Here is a 17,141-nt window from a genome sequence, read left to right as displayed (position 1 = left end):
AAGGTGCCTAGTGCAAGGACAGTTTATGAGAGTCAACACAGTCAGACATATCCTTTGCTCCTGACTTAGCCGAGGAATTTCTCTTGATGATGACATTTGCAGCAGCGTACGCAACCACTATCATTTTGCATGCTCATGATTATGGCAAATCCATACGGCATACTTTTCTGCGTGTGGCAACCAAAAAGAACAAGTAGACTGACTGTGTGGAGTTTGCACATTCTCCCCGTGTCTGTGTGGGTTTCCTCCGGGTGCTCCGGTTTTCTCCCACAGTCCAAAGATGTGCACGTCAGGTGAATTGACCATGCTAAATTGCCCGTAGTGTTAGGTAAAGGGGTAAATGTACGGGAATGGGTGGGTTGCGGGTCGGTGTGGACTTGTTGGGCCAAAGGGCCTGTTTCCACACTGTAAGTAATCTAATCTAATCTCTATGACTCTTCACAGATCCTGATAATTTCTGCTGTTAGGGGTTTTCTCCAAGGAAAGCCAGATGATTAGACATGTTCCGAATGCCAAGTATTCAATATCTCCTCTTCAAATGTTGAGTGAGTGTTCCACCATGAATGCATCATAAACGTTCCCCTGACTAACCGTTGCTAATGCACACAATGGTGTTGAGTCAATGTCAAGTTTCTTGCTTCATGAAAACCATTGACCTGAGAAAAGTCATCTTGATGCTACTGGCACCGCATTCTCTGTTCTCAAAGTAAACCCTAACAGCTTCCTTTCTTTCACAGAAAAGCTAAAGATAATATTTCCCATGACAAACTAGCCCCACCCCAAACACAAGGATAGAACCCCCACGGTCCTCACCTTCTACCCCACCATTTTGCAATAAATTTGCAATAAATCATCCTCTGCCATTTCTGCCACCTTGAGTACAGACCCCACCACCAGAGATATATTTCCCTCCCCACCCTTATCAGCCTTCCAAAGAGAGTATTCCATCCATGACTCCCTCAACAGGTCCATGTGCTCCCACCTCCAAACCACCCTCCATGCCTATCACCTCCCCTTGCCGCCTCATACTTGCACCCACACCTCCCCCCTCGCCTCATTCAAGGCCCCAAAGGATCCTTTCACATCCACGCACCTCATTTACTGCTTCTGCTGTTCTTGTTGTGGTCTCCCTTACATTGGGGAGACAGGACGCCAACTTACGGAACATTTTAGAAAACATCTCTGGGACACATGCACCAAACAATCCTGTGGCCAACCACTTCAACTCCCCCTCCCACTGTGCCAAGTTCTGGGCCTCCTCCACCAAATCCAAGCCACCAGACGCCTGGGCGAAGAATGCCTCATCTTCTGCCTTGGGACCCTCCAAACACATGGCATCAATGTGGATTTAACCAGATTCCTCATCTTCCCTACCCCTACCTTATCCCAGATCCAACCCCTCCAACTCGACACCGGTCTCGTGAACTGTCTTTCCTGTCCATCTTCCTTCCCACCTATCTGCTCCGACTTATCACCATCAACCCCCACCTTTATCTACCTATCGCCTTCCAAGCTACCTTCCTGCAAGCCCCAACCCGCTTCTATTTAGCTCTCAGCCACCTTGGGGGCTCCCCCCAACATTCCTGATGAAGGGCTTATGCCGGAAACATCGACTCTCTTGCTCATCGGATACTGCCTGATCTGCTGTGCTTTTCCAGCGTCTCACTTTTTGACTCTGATCTCCAGCATCTGCAGTCTTCACTTTCTCCTTTCCTCATATAAGTAAGTGTGCACTGCAGACTGAATGATGTTGCCAATGACTCTGGAGACTTTACTGGATCCAATAACAAAAAGCTACATGCTGTGGGAATTAATTCCTACAACTAATTCCATCCGGCCCAAGTGCATAACTGAGAACAATGTTGGCAGCAGTACTGCGTAAAAGAACACGTAGACAGTGAATTCCTTTGCGCTGTCCATACTGGCCTCAGAGTAATGGGTCTACGGCCAAAGTTTTGGAATTGTTTACGCCAACATTCACTATCTTTAGAAGTATAAGATGCAGGAGCAGAAGCAGGTCATTCCAGTTTGCTCTACTTCTAAGCCGCCTAAGAAACTTAAATGTTTCAATAAATTCACCTCTCATTCTTCTAAACTCCAACAATAACAATTACAACCTACTCAACCTCTTGCCTTAAGAAAATCCTTCCATATCATGGTGAACTTCATGTGGACTGCCTCCAATGACAGTAAATCATTCCTTAGGTAAGACAATCAAAATTGATTACAATATCAAAACTCCCTATTTTCACAACAACTGAATGTGAATGCTAGCTTTTTGCATTCAAGCATGAGAAACCTCACACCCCCTATGTGCTGCAGCTTTCTGCAGCCTTTCCTCTTTTTAAATTACATTCACCTCCTCAAATCAGTTCTGCAGTCTTTTCTCATTCAAATCTTCATCATTATGACTCTGTAATGTGCATGCTAAACTCTGTGAAAGGAAACATTGCGGATGCTGGAAAAAATAGGTAGAGGACAATTGAGAAATTAACTTCAGAATATGTTTTCAGTGAATATAGAAAGCAGCATCTCCTCCAAAGTGTGTTAAAGTGGCAGATTTCTAATCTTCTGGGGCTTTTCTAAGGTTTCTTGGAAGATTACAAGCATCTGTGTAGCTAAAAATCCTAAGATTGCACACATCAGGTTCAGGGATCTATCAGCCTTTATACCCATAAGCTTTCTTAGTACTTTTTTCTCACAATACTTATTGCGTTTATTTCCTCTCCTCCAACTCCTACTTTAGACCACTGATTATTTTGTATTTTCGGAATGCCATTATTAGTCCCTACCATGAAGACTTGATGGAAAACATTTAGATTTAGATTTAGATTAGATTACAGTGTGGAAACAGGCCCTTCGGCCCAACAAGTCCACACCGACCCGCCGAAGCGAAACCCACCCATACCCCTACCCCTACATTTACCCCATACCTAACACTACAGGCAATTTAGCATGGCCAATTCACCTGACCCTGCACATTTTTGGACTGTGGGAGGAAACCAGAGCACCTGGAGGAAACCCACACAGACACGGGGAGAACGTGCAAACTCCACACAGTCAGTCGCCTGAGGCGGGAATTGAACCCGGGTCTCTGGCGCTGTGAGGCAGCAGTGCTAACCACTGTGCCACCGTGCCGCCCACATTCTTTTCAGCTTGTTTGCAAGTTCCTGGTTTTCTATTATTACTTCCCAAGCCACATTCTCTAAGAAGCCGATGTTCACTTTGGCCTTTTTATTTCTTTTTATATATTTCAAAAAAGCTCTTACTGTCCATTTTTATATTACCTGTTGGTTTGTCCTCATAGTTATTTTATCCCTTTTTCTATTGATCTTTACAACTTTCCTAATCCTTTGCCTTACCTCTAATCTTTGCCACACTTTTGCTTTCAATTTGGTACCATACTCAACTTCATTAACTATAGCTGGGTTATCCTTTCCCATAATCTTTCCAAATTCCTCCTCTTAGTTCAACTATGCAGACGTTAAAATTACAAAAGAATCTTCACCTTGTGAAGTGTCATGGCGAAGTCAGAGCAAATACTGAAGGTAGAAAATAAAGGTAGAGGACAACTGAGAAATTAACTTCTAAAAATGTTGTCAGAGAATATAGAAAGCATCATTTCCTCCAAATTTTTCTTTTTTGTAATCGATTCAGGAAATGAGCATTGCTGGCATGAGCAACATGAGCCCATTCCTAATTACTGGTGAAAATGCAGTGCTGAGTGGTCTTCCTGAACTACTGCAGTTCACAGTGCTTGTAGAGAATAGGTTCTAGTACTCTGAGCAATGATATAGTTCTAACTTGGGATGAACAACAATGTCTTCGTGTGGGTATTCTACAGTGCTTTGGAAGATTTCTCAAAAGAAGCTGAACAAATCACTGCACTCATCCAAGCAGGTACAAAACAGTTCATCACAGTTCTGGAAAGGTCTGAAGAAGGGAGAAATTTGTTAATGGAATTGCCAAAGACAGGGGAAGTCATCTCTAATTATCCTCTAAGGAGAACACAGTCCCTGAAGTAATATAAACCACCACAGTGAGCTTGCCCTTCATGCAGAACAAAGTGGACAAGATGTGGAGGTGCCAGTGTTGAACTACGGTGGACAAAGTTAAAAATCACACAACACCAGATTATAGTCCAACAGATTTATGTACAAGTACAAGTTTTTGAAGTGTTGCTCCTTTGTCAAGTAACTAGTGGGGCAGGATCATAGGACACAGAATTTATAGCAGAAGATCAAAGTGTCATACAACTGAACAAACTGGGTGTATTGAACAAACCCAGATTGCTGTTAAGTCTTTAATCACTTAAAATAGGGATGCAGGTTTTGATTGATTAATATGTAAATCCCAGAATTTCTTTCAAATCACAGTCCCGAGACAACTTAAGGTTTTATTAGTATAAAACAAGTGATACCTCAGCTCAAATAATGGGGCATTAAAGGTGTGAGGCTAGAGTCTGTCGTTTTCCCAATCTTGAGTCAGACTGGTTCTATTTCTAATGTAGGAATTTATAAAATGTCACATTGACTGACTGCCCACAGATTATGTGCTTTTGGAACAAAATACAATGTATCTGCAAATACAAATCTACAAATGCAAATTCATGGCATAGACTCTTATGTATCTGCGTGCATGTGTGAGGGAGAGAGTTTGTGCATGTCAGTGTGTGTGTGCTTGCAAACGATGCGAGCAGATGACGACACATCCCTCCCAGATCATCTCAATGCCTTCTATGCTCGATTTGAGCAGAATTTTGGGGGAGCGGTAACACCTATTCTGACACATCCTGACGAATCTATCCCAACAGTCACTGCATCAGAGGTCAGACCAGTCTTCCTTTGTGTGGGTCCAAGGAACATGATGGGACCAGACGAAGTACAAGGCCGTGCATGCAGAGCATGTGCAGATCAACTGGCAGAGGTCTTCTCGGACATCTTCAACCTCTCCCTGCAGCAGACCACTGTCCTTGCCTGTTTCAAGAGGGTCAACATCAACCCTGTGCCTAAAGGCTCAAGCAGCATGTCTCAATGACTACCGCCCAATGGCCCTAATGTCTGTGGTCATGAAGTGCTTTGAAAGGCTGGTCATGGCATTAATTAACTCTACCCTCCCTACTACTCGTGACCCACTTCAATTTGCTTATCGGGCCAACAGATCCACGTCAGATGCCATATCACTTGCCCTTCACTCTTCCTTAGAACATCTTGACATCAAGAATAGCTACGTAGGAATCCTACTCATTGTCTACAGTTCAGCCTTCAAAACTATTATCCCCTCGAAACTGATTACCAAACTTAGTGATCTCAGACTAAGTCCCACTCTCTTCAAATTGATCCTCAGTTTCCTGACCCACAGGCCACAAGTAGTAGGGATTGGGGACAATACTTCATCCTCACTAACACTCAACACTGGAGCCCCCCGAGGGGTGCGTACTCAGCCCCCTACTGTACTCACTGTATGCCCATGACTGCGGCACCAAATGCCATTTACAAGTTCGCTGATGACATCACCATAGTCGGTCGAATCTCAGAAGGTGGAAGACCTGGAAAAATAGTGCACTGAGAACAACCTAGCTCTCAATGTCAGCAAAACCCAGGAACTCATTACTGACTTTTGGCAGGATGTTACTCATGCCCCCCCATCGCAATAACAGCTCAGAGGTGGAATGAGTGGAGTGTGTCAAGCTCCTGGGAGTGGTCATCCACAACAAGCTTTCTTGGACTCTTCATGTGGATGCATTGGTTACAAAGGCCCAACAACATCTCTGCTTCCTCAGGCAGCTGAGGAAATTTGGCATAATGGCGAATACCCTTGCAACTTTTATAGGTACGCCATTGAGAGCATTCCATTTGGATGTATCTCTACCTGGTACGGCAACTGCTCCATTCAAGGACAGAGGCGGTTACAGAGAGGGCGGCACGGTGGCTCAGTGGTTAGCACTGCTGCCTCACAGCACCAGGGTCCCAGGTTCAATTCCAGCCTCGGGTGACTGTGTGGAGTTTGCATATTCTCCCCGCATCTGCGTGGGTTTCCTCCGGGTGCTCCAGTTTCCTCCCACATGCCAAAGATGTGCAGGTTAGGGTGAATTGGCCATGCGAAATTGCCCATAGTGTTAGAGGCATTAGTCAGAGGGAAATGGGTCTGGGTGGGTTACTCTGGGTGGGTCGTTGTGGACTGGTTGGGCCGATGGGCCTATTCCACACTGTAGGGAATCTAATCTCATCAGAGTGGTGAACCCGGCCTGGACAATCACAAAGGCCAACCTCGCATCTACAGAATCCATCTACCGGGCCCGCTGTCCAGGAAAGGCCGCCAGCATTCTCAAAGACCCATCCCATCCTGGCAATGCTTTTCTACAACCTCTACCATCGGGGAGAAGGTACAGAAGCCTGACACTCGCACCAGCCGGTTTTGTAACAGTTTCTACCCTATTGTTGTTAGAATACTGAATGGACTCACAAACTCTTAACATTTGCCTGTACCTGTGTTTTTGTTTTGCCGCTGTTTACCTATTATTTACTTACCTATACTACTTAGCTCTGTGATCTGCTCGTATTGCGCACAAGACAAAGCTTGTCATTATGCCTCGGTACAAGTGACAATAAATTCAATTCGATCGATAAGAGTGCATGCGCGAGTGACAGAGTATAAGCTTGTGAGAGAGTGGGCATGAATGTGACGGAGTATTTAGAGTCTGTATTTCTCCCAATCTTGAGTCAGATTGGTAGTATATCCGAAGCAGAAATTTATAAAATGTCATATTGACTGACTGCCCACAGATTATGTGCTTTTGGAACAAAATACAAGTCTACAAATGCAAATTCACGGCATAGACTTTTATGTGTGCGTGTGCACGTGTGATGGAGCGAGTATGAGTGCGCATGTGCTTGATTAGAGTGTGCGTGAGTGTGACGGAGTAGTGCATTTGAGTACGTGCACATGTGTGTGTGAGAGAGAGAAAGAGCATGCGAGCGAGAGGGTGCGTAAGGCTGCAGGGGAAAGTACTGGGGCATTCGGGGGGGGGGAGATACGCGTGAAACAACAAATGATGAAGGCACAAGAAGTGGAAGGCAGAGAGAGGTGGGGAGAGGAAGATGCTCGGTGTTAGGGGTCTCTTTGGAGTTGGCAGATGTGTTTGAGGCGGAGTTGAATGTGGAGACTGATGGGGTGGAAGGTGAGGACAAGGGGGACTCTTGTCTTTATTGCATGTGGCGGGGTGGTTTAGAGCAGAGAAGCCAGGAATGGAGGAGGTGGAGCGGAGGGCTGTCTGGATGACATAGGGCAGAAAAGCACGTTGTTTAAATAGGTGGACTTCTAGGATGGTTGGGAGTGGAATGTTTCCGCGTCGGAGCAGATGTGACGGAGACTGAGGAATTGGGAAAATAGGATGGCGTTTTTGCAGGATACCGGGGGAAAGGAGGTGAAGTCTAGGTAGTTATGGGAGTCTGTGGGTTTACAGTAAATGTCAGTCCACAGACTGTCGCCAGAAATGGAAATGGAGAAGTTAAGGATGGAGAGAGCGGCGTCCGAGACAGATCATGTGAATTTAAGGGCAAAGTGGAATCGATGAACTGCTCCAGTTCAACCTGGGTGAAGCACCTATGGGCGGCACAGTGGTTAGCACTGCTGCCTCACAGCGCCAGAGACCCGGGTTCAATTCCCGCCTCAGGCGACTGACTGTGTGGAGTTTGCACGTTCTCCCCGTGTCTGTGTGGGTTTCCTCCGGGTGCTCCGGTTTCCTCCCACCATCCAAAGATGTGCAGGGTCAGGTGAATTGGCCATATTAAATTGCCTGTAGTGTTAGGTAAGGGGTAAATGTAGGGGTATGGGTGGGTTTCGCTTCGGCAGGTCGGTGTGGACTTGTTGGGCCGAAGGGCCTGTTTCCACACTGTAATCTAATCTAAATCTAAATATAATCTATGCAGTCATCGATGTAATAGTGGAAAGAGTTGAGCAACAGTGCCTGTGTGTGTACTGAAGAGTCAAGTGGGAGGTAGGTCGTGGTATCAGAGAGCTGGCGTTTGGCCTGTGACATAGAGGTCCTCCAGACTGGAGAATGGACCTTTATGTCACAGAGGCCGAACGCCAGCTCTCCGCCACTACGCCCTACCTCCCTCTTGACTGAACCCCACCAGGCCATTGTCACACACACTGTCCGTGACCACATCGCCTCTGGTAATCTCCCCTTCACCACCTCCAATCTCATAGTCCCCACGCCCTGCACTGTCTATTGACTGACTGCCCACAGGTTCTACCTGCTCCCCAAGATCCACAAGCCCAACTACTCTGGCCAACCCATTGTCTCTGCATGTTCCTGCCCTATTGAACTCATATCTTCCTACCTCGATTCCATCCTCTCTCCCTTGTTCCATGCACTTCCCACTTACATCCAGGACAATAACCATGCCCTCCACCTCTTCAGAAACTTCCAGTTTCCCGGTCGCAGCGCTTTAATTTCACTATTGATGCGCAGTCCATTCCCCACAAGGACGGCCTGCAGGGCCTCAGTTTCCTCTGCTCCAACAATCCAGCCCCTCTCCCCCCACATCACCAATACCCTCATCTGCTTGCTGAATTAGTGCTAACCCTTCTTAACTTTTCCTTCGACTCCCGTTTCCACTAAATCCAGTGGGTGGCCATGGGCACTCACATGGGCCCCAGCTATGTCTGCCTCTTTGTCGGTTATGTTGAACAGTCCCTTTTCAGTACGGACACAGTTACTGTTCCCTGTCTCTTCCGATATTACATCAATGACTGTACCTTGCACCCAGGCTGAACTGGTGCAGTTCATTGATTCCGCTAACAACTTCCACTCAGTCTTTAAGTTCATGTGGTCTGTCTCGAATACCTTCACCCCCCCCCCGCCTTCCATCTCCGGCTACAGACTGACATTTACTATAAACCCAGAGACTTGTTCTGTCTACCTGCACCAACACTTTTTTTTTCCTGAGCATGGAAATTGGGAAATTATGTTGCAGTTATACAGGACATCAATGAGGCTGCACTTGGAGTATTGTGGTTTTGGGCAACTTGTTATTGGAAGGAATAGTTATTAAACTGAAAAGAGTGCAGAAGAAATTTACAAGAATGTAATCTGGACTCGATGGTCTGAGTTATAGGGAGATGTTGGACAAGTAGGGCTTTCTTCTTTTGAGCGTAGGAGACTGAGGGATGACTACAGAGGCATATAAGACCATGACAGGCATGGATAAGGTGAATGCACTCAGTCTTTTTCCCAGGATTGAGGGAATCGATGACTAGAGGACATTGGTTTAAGGGTAGAGGGGAAAGAATAAAAGGTAACCTGAGGGGCAACTTCTTTTAGATAGAGGGGGATATGTATATGGAATGCACTGCCAGCGGAAGTGGTTGAGGCAGGTACATTAACAGTATTTAAAAGGCATTTGGACAAATACTTGGATAGGAATGGATTAGAAGGAAAAGGGGCTAGTGCAGGAAAATGGGGTTAGTGTGGATGGACATTGAGGTTAGCATGGAGCAATTTGGGCCAAAGGGACTGTCTCCATGCTGTAGGACTCTACGACTCCCACAATTACCTGGACTACACCTCCTTCCAACCCATTTCCTGCAAAAATCAATCCTATTTTCCCAATTTCTCTGTCTCTGGCCATCTGCTCTGATGGAAACATTCCACTCGCAAGCACCCCAGATGTTCACCTATTTTAAACAACGTACTTTCCTCCCCTCCGTCATCCAGACAGCCCTCAACTGCACCTTCTCTATTTGCCACTCCACAGGTCTAAATCCCTCTCTTCCCTCCAAAACACAATAAAGACAGAGACCCTTTGTCCTTACCTTCCACCCCACCGGTTTCTGCATTCAACGCATCATCCTTAAACAACCTTAAACATCCTTCTGCCAACTCCAGCTAGATCCCACCATCAAGAACATTGTCCCCTCTCTGCCTTCTGCAAGAATCGGTCCCTTCATCACTCCTCGGTTTGCATCATCCACCCGCAACCACCACCACCTCCCTCCCTCCACCCCCTCCACTCCCCACCTTCCCCCGAAACCATTCAAAATGTAAAACCTGCCAGCACACCATCCCCCTCACCTCCATCCAGAGCCCCAAGCATCCTTCCAGGTGAGACAGATTCATCTGCCTCTCCTCCAACCGACTGCATCTGATATTCCCGATGTGGTCTTTTCTACATCGGTGAGATAAAATGTAAACTTAGGGCACGTTGTGCTGAGCATCTCAGCTGGGTTCCAAGGGCCAGTCTGACCTCCCAGTCACTGCCCATTTCAATTCCCAATCCCTCTCCAACATGTCTGTACCCAGCCTCCTCCATTGCCACAGTGAATCAAACTACAAACTGGAGGAACAACACCTTACCTTCCACCTGGGCAGCCTGCAGTCCAGAGGACTCAACTTTGAGCTATCCAATTTCAAACAAACAATTTCCCTTCACATTCCCTGATTCCCATTCCAACGCCGCCTCCTCCCTTCCATTCCACTGACTGACTCTTTATTCCAGCTACCAACCGGATTCATTCCTCCCATTGATCAACCTGGTCATATCTACTACCTGTGTTTACATATCACTACCTCACCACTCCGCCCCCTCCCCACTCAAACCCTCCCACACCTCCATTTGCAGCTCTCACTACTTCCACCTCCATTCCTGAAGAAGGGTTATACCCAATACTTCAATTTCTCTACCTCCTGATGCTACCTGGCTTGCCGTATTCTTCCAGCCTCCTGCTTGTCTACTTTGGATTCCAGCTTCTGCAGATATTTTTGTCTCTTCACGCAGAACTGGCTACATTGAAACACAATTAGCTAAATCTTCTGTCTCTGCTGGAGGAAGACGGTAATGTCCAAAGATGCAAAGATTGTGACCCTATATAAGAACAAAGGCAACCGCGATGAATGCAAAAATATTGAGGCATCTCAATGCTGAGCATCAAGAAAAAGAGCAACTTTTCCTGTGGTGCTCTTCTAAGACTGCAGATTCCAGCTGAATAGATCTATCTCTAATCCCCAGGTGATTCCAAGACTGAGATCTCTACTGTTGACATGATCTTCAGTCTGGCAGCAACAATAGACATGGATGAACAAAAGGTGTTCACTTGTATAGTGCCTTCATTGATCTTGCCAAGGCATTCAACCACATGAGAAAAAGTGGTCTATTTAAGCTGCTAGATAATACACGCTGCCCTTTGAAGATATAGTCACAGTCATAGAGTCACAGAGTATAAAGCATGGAAATAGACCCTTCAGCCCAAACTGGCCCATGCTGACCCAACTGCCCACATTTGGTCCATATCTCTCCAAACTCTTCCCATCCAAATGTTATTTAAGTGTTCTAATTGTACCTGCCTCAATCACTTTCTCTGGCAGCCCATTTCATGTCTCCCAACCACTATCTGCATGAAGAGGTTGCCCCCTCAGGTCCTTCTTAAATCTTTCCTCTCTCACCTTAAACCTATGTGCTCTAGTTTTCAATTCTCCATCCCTGGGAAAAAGACTATCTGCATTCATCCTATCTATGCCCTTCACGATTTTATACATCTCAGTAAGGTCATCCCTCATTCTCCTACGGTCCAAGGAACAAAGTACTATTCTGGCCAACCTGTTCCTATAACTTAGTTCTACTAGTAACGGCAACATCCTCATAAATCTTCTTTGCACTCTTTCCAATTTAACTATGTCCTTCCTGTAACAGGGTGACCAAAAAGGTACACAATACTCCAAATGTGGCCTCACCAATGACTTGCACAACTGTAACGTAACATCCCAACTCCTATACTCAATGTCTTGACTGATGAAAGCCAGTATGCTAAATGCCTTCTTCACCACCCTGTCTACATATGATGCCGCTTTCAGAGAACTACGTAGTACTCCTGGGTCCTTCTGTTCCATAACACTCCTCAGGTCTTTACCGTTTCTTTATCTCACTTTGACTTTCCAAAGTGCGATACCTCACACTTATCTGTATTGAATTGCATTTGCTAATCCTCGGTCCACTTCGCCATCTGATCAAGATCCCTGTAACTTTTGATAACCTTCCTAGTTATCAAAGATACCTCCTAACTTTGCATCATACGCAAACTTACTAATCATGCCTTGTACATTCATATCCATTTACGTAAATAACAAATAACAAAACTCCCAACACAGACCCCTGGGACACAACATTAGCCACAGTCCTTCAGTCCGAGAAACAAGCTTCGACTGTCACCCTCTGGGTCCTACCACTGAGCCAATTTTGAGTCCAAATACCTAGCTTTCCATGGATCCCATGTGAGCTAACCTTCGTAACTAGCCTACAATGCGGGACCTTGTCAAAGGCCTAACTAAAGCCCATATAGACAAAATCTACTTCCCTACCCTCATCTATCCTTTTGGTTACCTCTTCGAAAAACTCAGAGGCTTGTCGGACATGACTTCCCATTGAGCTCAGTATGATCTCCTCTTTCTGTGATGGCATGATGGGCAAGCTCTGACAGGGCAACAATGCAAGCCTTTGAAGATCCACAATGGGATCAAAGAAGGTTGTGGTCTTATTTCATCATATTCATCATATTTTTATCTTTGTGTTGTCACATGTCATCAGATCATCTACAGAGGGTATCTACTTAAGTTCCAGAGCTAACAGAAACTATTTAGCCTTGCTCACTTGAGGCCATAGTGAAAGCAGGCCAAGTCTTCATTAGACAGTAACTCTAAGCCGACAATGCTGCATCAACATTCTGCATTTAGTGGCAAATGGACAGACTCTCTCACATCTGTCAAATGTTGAACTTGACCATTGGCATCAGGAAAATAGGTGTCACAGTCCAGGTTTTTAACATGAGACAGAAGGCAGCAAAATGATGATTTAAGGATGAATGTTCTTGCTTTGGAGGTAGTTCAGAAATATTTCTCTAGGATGATTCCTCAGATGGGCAGGAAATTTTCCAAATACCATGGTGTCTTCAGTTTCAATATGTGAAGCAGAACTTCACTTAAGTTCACTACAAGCTGCTGCAGATAAGCAATGGATCATACTGAAATATTTCAAATAGACCATGTATGTTAATACATACAACTTTAAGCATGGAGCGTTGTGCTAGCCCTTTAAACAGGACATTGCCAATCAACGTCTTGCACTGAAGTTTCCAACCTGAAACCTCATCACAACGAGAAGCAACTGGCAGACAGTGGTCATCAACATGGAGTGGTTCAGACTGTTATGAAGTTGAAGGCGTGTATTGTACCTTTAAGAGAGTGAATGCTGCTCTAAATTGAGACCTTGTAAGCACCTGAGTATATGACTAGAAGGCAGTCCCAGTGTACTGGAAAACTGAAAATATGTAACATTCGGCTATGAAAGGGATACCTGTGTTTTGGTTGCTGTTTTGACAACAATTCAAACTTAATCAGTTAAATTATGCCCCAGGATACTAAAACCCAATCAAGTTTGAATTTATTGTTTTACCAAAATCAAACCAATGGGACCACCAATGTTGGGGGTATAAAAGTGCAGACATTTTGAAAATTTGAGCAAGAACAATAGCCATCAAGCCAGAAATGCCTGGAGATCTAACATCTTGCTCTTCAAGAAATTAGGAAACACTCTCTATCAAAGGCACCTTTTCATAGGAAACATATTCGCAGTAAAAAGAAAGACGACCCAGGGAGATCTATAGCCGCAAGAAGAAAGACACAGAAGATGACAACAGCTGCATGATTTTGAAATTAAGTTGAACGCAATTTCACTAAGTGTCTTATTGGAACAGTATATTATTTTCGAGTTAGAGGCAGATAGTAAGCAGTTAAGAGAAAGGGAAGTTTAGAGTTGTGAATAGTTGTTGTTTAATGTTCACTTTTAGAGTTAAAAAATAAATTGATGTTATTTTCTTTAAATAGTGGAATTTGGGGGTTCTCTGTCACTCATATTGTAACAGATCGCGAGGCAAGGTGAGGCGGGCTTTTCTGGGTGTTTAGGTTTAAGTAGCAGGGGTTCACCTCCATGTCGTAATAAGATGTAGGAACGGGAATGAACAAAAAAGGACTCCAACCTTCACATGACTGTCAACTGTGCAAATTTATATATGACTGGCTTTATAATTACGTAGCTTTCTTTACAGACTGGCACATGCTCCACTAAATTCAACTGAAAGAGGCAACTGAAAGAAAGGTTAATCTAAATGGGCACAAGCGAAAGTGAGATGCTGCAGTTATTAAAACCTTCAATGTTGTTGGCTCTAAAGACCATTACTTAAACTGTCATTACATACTTTTAGAACACTAAGAAATAGCTCTGTAGCCAAAGAAAACCTGAAACACAATTAGAAACAGCCAAAGCTGATGACAACTGCCAACACAATATTTATTATAAAAAATATTGAACTTAAATTGTTACTCAAATTCAGTTGAACAAACTAAGGGTCACCATGATAGGTTTTGTAACTTTTTCTAGTTTAAGCAACTTGTGGTTTTAAAGGTAGTATCCCAAATAATTGGGCATTATTTGGCAGGGGCTGTAATAAAATCAGGTCAAGGGCAATTTATTTTGTTAGTATAACCTCAATTATGGCACGTAAATCAGAGACTCTACAGCATTAATCTACAATCACTGAGCTACATACAGAAATAGGCTCAATACTGCACCAATCCCCATCTTAGACCATAAGCAGCTATGATACAGGTGGCATCTTCCACAATTGGGATGTATGAGCATTCAGGAGAGTTAAAGTAAGCAGCTAAACTCTTACTTGGATGGATGTGGAAAGAATGTTTCCACTTGTGGGAGAATCTCAAACCAGTGGTCATAGCTTAAAAAAAGTCACCCATTTAAAACAAAGATGAGGAAACTCTATTCTATCAGAGGATTGAGAAATTTTCTTCATCAAAAAACAGTGGATATAAAATCTTTAAATATTTTTAATGTAAAGGTAGATTGATTCTTGATTACCAAGGAGTTGAAAGATTATTGGGTTACGCAGCAATACAGGTTTGAAGATAAAATCAGATCAGCCATGACCTTTTTGAAGAACAGGCATGAAGGGCAGAGTGGCCTATTCCTATTCCTTGGTTGTATGAAAGAAAATGTTATAATTAATATATGACAGATGTTTGCATTGTTTCCAAGGTGTACAATTAACACCCTCTTTCAATCACAAACTACCATTCTTACGTTTGCCATTGTCTTCTTCAATCTTGTTATTCTAAGCTGCACAATACAACAGTGTAAAAGAAAAACAGAAAGATATACAGACTTTGGACGCTCAGTTCATGAAGTTCACAGATATCCTACAAATAAACATCACTGGTTTCATTGTTGTGGTTCTGTTCGCCGAGCTGGGAATTTGTGTTGCAGATGTTTCGTCCCCTGTCTAGGTGACATCCTCAGTGCTTGGGAGCCTCCTGTGAAGCGCTTCTGTGATGTTTCCTCCGGCATTTATAGTGATTTGTATCTGCCGCTTCCGGTTGTCAGTTCCAGCTGTCCGCTGCAGTGGGTATATTGGGTCCAGGTCGATGTGCTTGTTGATTGAATCTGTGGATGAGTGCCATGCCTCTAGGAATTCCCTGTCTGTTCTCTGTCTGGCTTGCCCTATGATAGTAGTGTTGTCCCAGTCGAATTCATGTTGCTTGTCATCTGCGTGTGTGGCTACTAAGGATAGCTGGTCGTGTCGTTTCGTGGCCAGTTGGTGTTCATGGATGCAGATCGTTAGCTGTCTTCCTGTTTGTCCTATGTAGTGTTCTGTGCAGTCCTTGCATGGGATTTTGTACACTACATTGGTTTTGCTCATGCTGGGTATTGAGTCTTTCGTTCTGGTGAGTTGTTGTCCGAGAGTGGCTGTTGGTTTGTGCGGTGTTGAGTCCTAGTGGTCGCAGTAGTCTGGCTGTCAGTTCAGAAATGCTCTTGATGTATGGTAGTGTGGCTCGTCCTTTGGGTTGCGGCATGTCCTCGTTCCATTGTCTTTCCCTTAGGCATCTGTTGATGAAATTGCGAGGATATCCGTTTTTGGCGATTACATTGTATAGGTGTTCTTCTTCCTCTTTTTGCAGTTCTGGTGTACTGCAGTGTGTTGTGTCCCTTTTGAATAGTGTCTTGATGCAACTTCTTTTGTGTGTGTTGCGGTGGTTGCTTTCATAGCTCAGGACTTGGTCTGTGTGTGTGGCTTTCCTGTATACCTCTGTGGTGAATTCTCCGTTTGGTGTTCTCTGTACCCTCAAGTCTAGGAATGGGAGTTGGTTGCCCTTTTCCTCCTCTCTAGTGAATTGGATTCCTGTGAGTGTGGCGTTGATGATCTGGTGTGTGTTTTCTATTTCTGTGTTTTTAATGATTACAAAGGTGTCATCCACATATCTGACCCAGAGTTTGGGCTGAATTTGCGGTAAGACTGTTTGTTCTAATCTTTGCATTACCGCTTCTGCTATGAGTCCAGAGATGGGTGAGCCCATGGGTGTGCCGTTGATTTGTTCATATATTTGGTTGTTGAATGTGAAGTGTGTTGTGAGGCACAGGTCCAGTAGTTTGAGTATGCCGTCTTTGTTGATAGGTTCAACGTCCTATTGTCTGTTCTGTATGTCCAGCAAGTTGGCTATTGTTTCTCTGACTAGGGTTTTGTCGATAGAGGTGAACAGTGCCGTTACATCGAATGAGACCATAGTTTCTTCCTTGTCTATGTGTATATTTCTGATGATGTCCAAGAATTCCTGTGTTGATTGTATAGAGTGTTTGGATCCGCTGATCAGGTGTTTCAGCTTCTGCTGTAGTTCTTTAGCCAGTTTGTGTGATGGTGTCCCTGGTAGTGATACTATGGGTCTGAGTGGGATGTCTGGTTTGTGCACTTTAGGTAGTCCATAGAATCTGGGGGTGTTGTTGCTTTCAGGTTTCATTCTTTGTAGGTCAAACCTGGTTATCAGTCCGTTTTTTTTGTAGGTTCCTCAGTGTGTTGTTTATCCTATTGGTGAGCTGTGGGGTGGGGTCAAACTCCCTCTTTTGGTAGGTGTTGGTATCTGCAAGTAGTTGTTGCGCTTTTTGGATGTAGTCTGCTTTGTCCAGGATGACCGTCATTCTGCCTTTGTCTGCTGGTAGTATGATTATGTTGTTATCGTTTCTTAGTGATTTTAGTGCTTCCCTCTCCTTGGTGTTGCAACACAAATTCCCAGCTCGGCG

The 17,141-nt window shown here is 44.5% G+C and overlaps 1 protein-coding gene across 6 annotated transcripts in view; it reads right to left on the bottom strand.

Annotated features, from left to right (window-relative positions):
- specc1la (sperm antigen with calponin homology and coiled-coil domains 1-like a) overlaps positions 1-17,141 on the bottom strand; it is a 332,469-nt gene that overhangs the window by 175,332 nt on the left and 139,996 nt on the right. The gene's annotated exons all lie outside the window — the stretch shown is intronic.

This window comes from Chiloscyllium plagiosum, unplaced genomic scaffold, assembly GCF_037043375.1.
Source record: "Chiloscyllium plagiosum isolate Xiang-an unplaced genomic scaffold, Cpla_swu_hap1 HiC_scaffold_24, whole genome shotgun sequence".
NCBI lineage: Eukaryota > Metazoa > Chordata > Chondrichthyes > Orectolobiformes > Hemiscylliidae > Chiloscyllium > Chiloscyllium plagiosum.
Note: the sequence above shows the minus strand (reverse complement) of the source record. Positions and strands in the feature narration are given on the sequence as shown.